General features: G+C 32.9%; 1 pseudogene; it reads left to right on the top strand.

Moving 5' to 3' along the window:
- The first annotated feature begins 204 nt into the window (after positions 1–204).
- On the top strand, positions 205–323 carry LOC111731329 (annotated as a pseudogene).
- The last annotated feature ends 10,279 nt before the right edge of the window (positions 324–10,602 follow it).

Genomic DNA, 10,602 nt, shown 5'->3' on the forward strand with positions numbered 1-10,602 from the left:
AGTAGTCATGGGAATATAAAGTACAGCATAAGGAATATAGTCAATAATATTATAACCATATACGGTGTCAGATGGGTACTAGATTTATTGAGTGATCACTCTGTAAGTTATATTAATGTCTAATCAGTATGTTGTACACCTGAAACTAATATAATATTGTATGCCAACTGTAATTGAAAAGCAAAAATTATCAAAAAAATTGAGGTCTATGGCCATGCCACCCTGAACGTGCCCTATCTCATCTGATCTCGGAAGCTAAGCAGGGTCAGGCCTGGTTAGTACTTAGATGGGAGACCACCTAGGAATACCAGGTGCTATAGGCGTTAAAAAAAATTTGAAAAAACTCATAAAACTATTGTGCGGAATACATTAAATTGTGTATGTAAAACAGCACAGTGCTCAGCACATTAAAAAGTAGTGAAACATGGTAGTTATTGTTATTAATTATATACGGTACTCAAATCATGTTGCAGAATCCAGGGGGAGAAGGATACCATGCTGTGAAAAACAATACAATAATGCAATCCGACAGAATGGAAATGGCAAGATAGTGTAGGAGAAGTCTCATATCAGAACTGGGTATGATAGAGATACTGTCTTAAACCATGTTTCAAACAAAATCAGTCCCAACAGACAGTAAAGTAGAATTACAGTTTTGGCAGAGATTTTCTTTGAGTATTTCCCCAGAACATGTGCTGTGCAAATCTACCTTTGTGCGCATTTGTGCACATGCGTGTGCTTGTTTTCAATTTGGCTTGTTGTTATATTGCTCCACAAGAAAATAACAGTGCTCAATACATTTTGATTTGAAGAGAATGGTGACGATTTATGATATTGAATCACTTTAGGCTACGTTTCAGGAAATAGAACACTAAAAAGGTTATGTTGTACAGCTAAAATTTACTCTGCTATAATTTTGAATAATAAATCATTGTGGAACTTACCAAAAGTTCAAAGCCAAATTTTTCTATGGTTACTATAGTGAACAGCAAAGAACTTGAAGATTAATTATAATCTATCTTAAAATAAAGCTATATTATAAATTATATAATTATTATACATAAGATTTTGAATTTTTTACCAATATCCAAGATATGTGGTATGTTAATGCATATACATATATACATAAATAAAGATGACAAATTCTCCTTGTGTGAATCTTAATATAAAGAGCCTTGCTAAGTTATTAAAAAAAAAGCAGAAACAATTTATCTGGCTTTATATTATATTCAGTAAACAATTAGAAAAACATATGCCTTTGAAAGCACTGAAAGTTTATCTAATGAGAAGTTATGTTTTAGGTATAAAGAGATGGAACTAGCATTACGCTTGTAATCTTGACCTTGCCACTCACACCTCATTCTACAGTTCACAATTACCTTACACCCTCGACCTCTAGTTTAGACAGACTCTCTTATCTTTACTGGTACTGGGTATTTATTACTTTTCTAAAAGCCCTGTCAAAATAGATGTTTATGTTTTCCATTCAACTACTTTAAGGTCAAGAAGTTATATCTTCATCCCAATTTTAGATCATTACTCCACCATACTCATGTAAATTTTTTTTTCTTTTTCTTTTTCTTTTTTTATTTTTGAGGTTTATGACATTCAAGTATACCACCTCTAAATCTTCTTTTTCCATATACTAACTTATTGGTTAATCCCCAAATTCAGGGGTCAGAAAACCACAGCTCATGAACCAAATTTATTCTGCTCTATTTAGGAAATAAAGTTTTATTGGAACACAGTCATAAGCTTGTTCACTTAGTATAGAGTCTATAACTGCTTTTGCACTACAAAAACAGATTTGAGTCATTGAAACAGAGACCATGTGACCTGCAAAGCCTAAAATATTTACTATGTGGCTTCTGATAAAAGAATTTTGCTGACATTGAAATATTCAGCACATTTTTTATAAATCACCCCTTTGCAAGCCCTGTCATCCTCTTTCATGGCTTTAAAGTGACCCAAACAGCACTTCTTAGTGCCTTGACTTTTTCATTGTCAAAGACCATCATTTCTACTCTCCTCCAGTGACCTTCTCTCATGATCATTCCCCAGATCTTGTCAACACCTGAAACTGCTTCATTTCTCTAATTTTAAAGTCAAATATCTCACTCTTTGTCCACAACTACACTTACTTTTCTTGTTATGGAAGACACTGTAAAAATAGATGTGAGAGATATCCATATAAAAGCTATGCTTGTCTGCATGCAATAAAGAAGTATACCCCAATAGGGAATAAAAAGGACAATGCAAAGACAGAACTTTGGGGAATGCTCAGGTTTTGAGAAATAGAGAAGCTATGGATGGATCCTGAAAAGAAACTATCTGAGAGGTAGGAAGAGGCCTAAAAGAACACTGTATTGTGGAATCCATCGGAAGGTAGCTAACAGGATAAGACTGTCAATAATGTTAAATGTTGCAAAGAAGTGATGTGTATGTATTGAACAAAGTAGTGAATGTGTCATAGAACACTGGATAAAATGTCACCTGAATACTAAGATCTCAGTTCATGTCTTTCTTCTCAAAAGGCTTTTGTTGATCAATGACTTTCATTAGATTGTGCAAACCTATTGGGAGGATATATAGCCTTAAAAATAATAAAATTTCAGCTTATAATCTAACTATGGTTTTGAAATTGCACATTTAAATAAATATATTTTATGATAAAACATTAATAATATTGATGCACAGAGGAGAATGCCAAGCAGTAAAAGGTATCTTTATATATGTCAGCCTGTTACCAGAACTAAAAGCAAAAACAGTAATAGTAAAATAAAACAGAACTGGTTGGACTGAAATATCCTATGTGATTTTCCTTCCTATCACTTCCTTACCTCAAGCTCTTTTCCCAAGAATCTGCAATGATAAAATTATTGGCTCTCAGACCACTTCTCAGCATATTGATAAAGTTGCTTAGTTTTCTTAATGTGCAGGGTCCTTTGGAATAAAGAAAGAGAAGAAGAGGTATAGAAATATGGCATAAGCAGCATTCATTCTTTTAGTAGGCATTTGTTGAGTGGCTGCTATGTGCCAGTCACTCTGCTTTGTGGAGAGAGGGGAAAACAACTCAATGCAAAGCACAAATTAGAGAAAACAGAATATGGAAGTTTTGGAAAATGCCAGTTGAACCTATGTTTTGCTTTCATTTGTATGATGTTAAGGATGATTTGCTCCCAATTATAATAGAAACTGAGAATTATTTATGAAAAAAATAATAAAAGAAAATATTCACAAGACCATTGGATCATGAAATATTTAGCTACCTGTGAATAATCAAATTTCACCTCTGAAGGTCCTGATCTTTCAAAAAAGAAAGTTGCAAGGAGGGCTTCAAAGAGATAACACTTAGGTAAACTGAAAGCAAAATATCATAAATCTGTCAAATCTGTTTCCTAACTTAATGCTACAATAGAGAGTAGACAAAGAACTATATTTCTCTATTATGAGATTAATCACAGGAAAATGGCTATGCTTTGGTGGAGAGACAGGACCTCAGGAAAGTCTGAAAATAAAGACATTGCTTTCAATAAAGGATCAAGTAGAGGGCATCTAGAAAGGAGCAAGAAGATGTTGATAACTTGGAAAAGAAAGAATTTTCTCAGCTCTTTGGAAGAGCTGCCTATAATAAATAAATGTTTGTGTGCAGGTTAGTGGTGCCTGTATAAAGCAGAGACAACCAGTTGTCATTAGTGTTAAACTCTAAACAGATATGTAATTCATCTGAATCTTCTCCAGAGCATGCCAAGGAATCAAATAAACCCCCAACATACAGATTCCTTAAGGACTCAGCCATCATTTACTGATACTCAGTTTGGCAGAATGGAAACAAGGGGTTGTCTATTTCAAGAGCAACCACTAAGATAAGGCTGATTTAAGTTAATTAGACTCTTCCCTTTTTTTCTTGTTTATTAACTTTTCTTTTTTAACTTTTTACTGAAATACAATGTGCACACAGAAAAGTTCTCATAAATGTATATCTTGATGATTTTTCACAGAATAAACATGCCCATGCAACCAACAAACAGATTAGAAAATAAAATATTACTAATCCCAGAAGTTTTCTCATTGCCCTCCCAAGTGTATAATCATTAAACTGTTTTAATTCTGCTTTGAGTACCTGTCTTCTATTTCAGAAGTTAATAAGAACTCTGAGGAGGAGAAAAGAACATGTCAACCTAGCAATATTGTAGGAACAGAATTACCTAAGGGAAACCCCCATCTTTCATTTACAAGTGTTACAACAGAAACCAAATGTATTTGGAGGTTTTACAGTTAAAGGGGGCTCAAATCCTTGTATTGCAGATGACAAACAGTAGTCTCAAAGCTATTCCTATATAAGTTTACTCAAAATTTTTATAAAAACCTATGAAGGGATTAAAAGGCAATTACAGACATTAACTTGTTAGAAAAAAAATGATTCCAAAGACAAAGAAATTTGTTAGTGTAGAAGGGCACCTGGGGCTGATGGACCTTGCTAGACAAAATCATAATTCATGCTGCCTCACCTCAAGTACAAAGCCCTGTCTTTTATAAAGGTTTTTCTCTCCCTGTGGGGACGTTGGACTCTTCCTGTTTGGATCACACATTGTGCCTTATACTTTTATCCTGACATGCACTATATTCTGCCACTTTTAGTCCTGTCATTTTTATGTTTGTCTCACTTTCTGCACAAGACGGTAAGGGACTTGAAGGCAGGCACAGTATCTAAATCATATTTGATTCTGCTCTCGTTGGTGCCTAACTAAATGGCCCTGCTCCACCACCCCACATATGTGCACAAAAGTGTGTATTCATAGGTACATACTACAAGTAGCTTGGATCTCAGTAGTAATTGTTAAATTGGTATTATTTCAGTTTAGTACATTCATTTTATAACACTTTTTCTGTCAGTCGCCATCCATGTTTAGTCTTTGTTTTCCTTTTCTTAGAATGTAAAAGCTTTTATATAAATTTAATGAGAGACATAATTTTCAGAGACATAATTTTCAGAGACATGTAGACTATGAATCCACACAAGCAATTTCCTTAAAAAAAAAATCAGACTAGCTTTTCCTCTATTTTTTTTGGAGCCAGAAATTCCCATTTAAAGTTTCAGAATGAATTAAAGGTAAAAGATAAGATGTTTTAAAACTGCACACCATTCAGTGTGACACAGCTAAGAGAAATGGGAATATTTTTCCTATGTTTAATATATCTTATTATTATTTGCTATTTATCACCTCTTCCAGATTTCTAAGACACTTCATCAATAAGTAAACCATTGAAGTTTTAACTAATTTTGACACACTTATGATCTAAATGTTAATAAAGAGATTTTGAAAGATATAGACAAATTTAAGTTTCCTAGGTCTGCCAGGAAGTGACATATTTTACTCATCTATAAGGCTCTGAACCCTGTGCTACAGATAACAGGCTGGTTTTCACAAAAGTGCTTTGTAGGCATTGGATCCATTAAGTCAACCTTAGTTCCCTAAACCAGACTTTATGTACATCATTTTTAAAAATGAAATTCCAGTATAAGGTTTGGTTATTATAACCGATGTTTGTGACTATAAACTGTTACAAAAAGAATAGATTCTTTTTGAACTTATGCAAATAAATTATATTACCATGAAAATGAGAATATTCAATAAGGCTTTCTGAATTCTGGAATTATCAGGCTGAGGGGGAAAAAAACAAATGTTTCATATCTGTTTATAAAATGTAATCTACTAAATGGTTGTTAGTTACATCCTGCTAAAGAGAAAAGGGAAAAAAATTTCTTAAATTTGGAAAATAAAACATTAAAGAACCAGTAGTGTTCCAAACAAAAACCATAATCATCCTTTATTAGTTCATTCAGTCACGTGTAACTAACTCTTGTTCTGATTGATCTTGGGTTAGCAGTTTCATGAACCCATAAGCTTTTCCACCAGAATTCTGGAAATCTTTACCCAGTCCATTTGTATGGGTCTTAAAGTTATTGATGCCATCATGAGGCATTCTGGTCTGTAGATGATAGTAAATATTTTCAGAGAAGAATCAGAGTAAACCATTATGTATCTGTGAATGATAAGACTTAAAATGGTCATATTTAAAGATTTGATGAGAGTTCATTTGACAAGGAAATTTAGTTATTTCAGGGACATACAACATTTAAAACAGTAACTAGAATAATGACTCACAATGTTACACCAGGACATATCATGGGCAACAGAGCATTGATAAATGTCTATGAACTTCATACAATTTCTGAAATATTTATATTAATAACATTTACTCATTCAAATATAATCTTCAGAAGATTAAGTATCTCTTATTTGACACATTTTATGCAATTCAACAAATCAAGTAAAACAGATTATTTTTAACATTTCTCTTTACAAGTTGAAAAAAAAACAAATATTTTGAGTTTTTTCAGGGCCCTCTGAGAAATCTCAAAGTCAATTCTAGAACAAGAATATTTTATTTAATAATTGATTCAGGGGAGAGAAAATTGCGAAGAATGTGAAAAACATTAGCTCATGTAAAAGTGAGAAATTTTGGTTGTCTTAAATAATCCAGGATATGATAAAAGTTAAAATAAAGCAAAGGAAATTATTCAAATAAGAAGCAAAATCTTTGTTTCCTAGTCAGGATACTTAAAAGGTAAAGAAAACCATTTACAATATTTTATTAAGAACAAATTAATAGTCTAAGAAAACATTGTAGTTTTAACAGATAAATAACTAAATTCTAGATTTGTAGCAGAGTATTTTTGCTATTAAGAGTCATCTTGAAAATTCTTCTAAAATAAATCCTTTCAATCTTACCAGTTTGGCCACACATAAAATTCTTTTTCTACAAACTTTCTATAACTTTCTACATCCATCAGATGTATCCTATAATTTATCTTTCTCAATCTGCAATAATCAGACATTTTACGCTAAGATAAATTCACTCTTTTTTCCTTAACAAAAGCACATCCTTCATAGCTTATATATATTTTTCCTTACCAAAAACATATCCTACTTTCCTTACATACTTTCACACAAAGTTGTTCTTCACTCTTATTATTTCTATTAGTTCTAATTACACATGTTGATTATAAATTTAACCGTTAGTAACCTTTCTTTTATAGAGAAAACTAGAAGATGAACAATTTTAAACTGTCTCTCACACATACAAGCATTCTGTAGCAAACCAGCAAATTTTCTGAATATAACATCTCACAATTTTTAATGTATACTCTTCCTCAGTATAAATTCTCAATGCAGCAAAGAAAATATATTTATTAATAGACGCAAATATATTTAGCTTCTCTATACCATATAAAAATATAATGCTAAAGGTATATAAACTTAAATTCGTAATGAGTAATTAATGTTTCAGTAGCTTATTTTACTTAGAAACAATCGAAGTATTGAATGAATATCTGTTACGTGACTTAGCATAACTCTAAGATTTCAAGTTACCAAAAAGATTTTTGGAACTATGTTTAGGTGGACATGCTATAACACCAAACAAGGCTGGCCATCATCTCAAGGTACTTCCCTGTTAAGTACTATTACAGCAAATGCATGGTAAGCAAGCATCACAAAAGCAAAAAACGAAAAAAAGTTAAATGCATGTTTTTTTGTTTGTTTAACTACCCTTCTTGGTATACATGAAGTAATGGGTATCAAGCAATTCATTTTTACTGCATCTTTACATGTACATTTTTTCCTTTAGGTTAAACTTACGATTTTATAATCTTAAACAACCAGTAAATATAATATTAACTTATTTGACTAGTAAATTCAAGTAGAATAAAAATATATGCTCATATTACACCTAATGCTGATAACTCATAAGACATAGTTTTTTAAAAGTAATACAACAGTATTAAGTGCCAAAGATTTACCCAAGTGATGTGAACTTGAAAAGTATTTGGGTCAGTTTCTATGTTTCCAAAAATTTTAGAAATATTTAATTTTCATAAGTGCTCATTTATCTCTAAACCAATTTGAATAGAACTCTTTTAAGAGTTTTTATAAATTAGTTAATACAGTTCACAGGTAATAAAATATTACACATTGATAACATACTATGGATGAAAAAAGGATTCTACGGAAAATAACCTCACAGAGTGATCTGCTCATAAGTTCCTAACTGGGCAGGTCGTGGTGGGTAGTCACATCTCAGGTCTATAATTTCTTTAGTGGTCTTTAGTGAAAAGTTTTAAGCCAGTCCCATCCATTGTTCTTGTGCATCTAGGTTAACATATTTTTGAAATACCAGAAGTAACCCTCAAAGGGGTATTAACCCTCAGGAGAGCACTTAATCTTTTTCAACTACCCTGTAATCTAATCTTCCCATTGTTTCCTCCCACCTTCACGTAATCTTCCTTAATTTAAATACATAAAAGACACTGCTAAACTGTTATTCTTGGGAGCATTTGAGACCTTGTTCCCCAGCATATGTCATTAGTTTGTCTCAAATAAACTCTTATAAAAATTATCTACAGCTCTGGATGTTTCTTATGTTGGCAATACATATATAGACATGCATAATCATATGAACAGACACAGAGACTATATAGCTTTCAATTCTCAAATTTTAATATATATTGTCTTTGATATTTTTAGTTGAAGGGAAGATTGAAATTGTAAACGTGTGAAAGAAAGGCACAAGTGATGAGAAAACAGAGACTTTTGGAGAGATCTTAAGTTTCCCCAAAAGGCCACTAAAGTTCCGTATAATACCCTTAGAATAACCATGTCAATAAGAAAGAGATAGACAGAGTTTGTGACTTATATGGGCAGCAGGAGTTCAAGAAAGGAGTTTTAGTCAACTGAGAACTTTTCATGGATGTAGCAGGATAAAATAGAGACAACAGTGAGGTCTCCCAAAGAGCCAGGAAAAATTTTCCAGCCCATAAATTAGTAAGTGAAACCTTAAGACAAAGAACCATGAAAATGCCCCAAGCCCAGGGAATTATGGAGTATACCCTACTCAAATCAGAGAGTCAGGAAGAAAGTACCCCAACCCAGCATGTACTTTTCAATCAAAGAAGACTGGGTCTTTAACCCAGCTTCTGCTTGCCTGAGATTCTATTCAGTAGCCTTAACCATTAAATATATTTAAAAAAAAATACATTCGTCCTCAAGGTGTAAATATTTTGTTCTATTAAATATATTATTATGAATGTGATGCAAGATTTGAAGGGAATTCCAAAGGTGGAATTAAAAATACAATTCTAAATTCATTTTTTGTAATACAAAATCATTTTATAATACAAATCTCTAGTTCATTTCCCCTTTCAAGAGTCTCTGGTGGCTTCCTATTGCAATTGGAGTACAATGCACACTCCTTCCATATCTTACTTGTTCTAGTTCTTGCTTACCCCCTGAATCTTCCCCTTTCACACCCTCTAACCATACAAGACTTTTTGCAGATCCTTGAACATGTCAAGCTTGTTCCTACTTCAGTGCTTTTATCCTTGCTATTCTCTCTGCCCGAAATGCTCTTCACCAACACTACAGGTAGTTCTTCTCTCCCTTTATTCAGTTTCTGCTCAATGTCACCCTACCTGAAACTGGCCCCATCCTCACTCTGTCACCCTCTATTTACTTACCTTGGTTTTCTTCACAATATTTACAAACTGTCTGGCTTGCGTATTAATTGCATCACTCTTCATGACAACATATAGTCCAAAAAAGTTGGGAGTTTTTCACTGTGTCCTGAGCACCTAGAACAAAATCTGGCACATAGTAGATTTTAGCACATATGTCTTTAAAAAATAAATGAATGGCTAAGAATGATTATATACTTAGTGACTACTATATCAATTTAGAAGAATTAATTATAGTGAGATTATTATTTTTTATTAAAATTATTGGGGGGACATTGATCAATAAAATCAAATAAGTTTCAAGTGTACAGTTCAACAATATGTCATACACACACACACACACACACACACACACACACACACATATTGTATTATGTGTTCACCATCCAAAGTTAAATTTCCTTCTGTTACCAAATATTTGACCCCTTTTACCCCTATCTACCTCTCTACTGTGCCTTTCTCTCCGGTAACCACTAAACTGCTGTCCATGTCCATACATTTCTGTTTGTTTGTCATGTTTGTTGCTTTTAATTTTATATCCTACATATGAGTGACATCATATGGTTCTCAACTTTTTCTGTCTGACTTATTTTGCTTAGCACGATTATCTCAAGATCCATTCATGTTGTTGCAAATGACAGTACTTCATCTTTTCTTATGGCTGAGTAATATTCCATTGTATATATACACCACAGCTTCTTTATCCAATCATCTATGGTAGGAGACGTCCTGGCCACTGTGAATAATGCTGCTATGAACATCAGGGTGCATATACCTTTGTGGATAAATGTTTTAAAGTTCTTTGGGTAAATACCCAGAGGAAGGATTGCTGGGTCATATGATAATTCGATTCTTAGTTTTTTGAGGAAACACCATAATGTTTTCCATTGCAGATGTACAAATTTACATTCCCACTGGCAGTGTATGAGGGTTCTTTCTCCCCATGACCTCTCCAACACTTGTTTTTACTTGTCCTGTGGATGATAGACATTCTTACAGGTGTGAAATGATATCTCATTGTGGTT

Source organism: Pteropus vampyrus, unplaced genomic scaffold, assembly GCF_000151845.1.
Source record: "Pteropus vampyrus isolate Shadow unplaced genomic scaffold, Pvam_2.0 Scaffold362, whole genome shotgun sequence".
In the NCBI taxonomy this organism is placed as follows: Eukaryota; Metazoa; Chordata; class Mammalia; order Chiroptera; family Pteropodidae; genus Pteropus; species Pteropus vampyrus.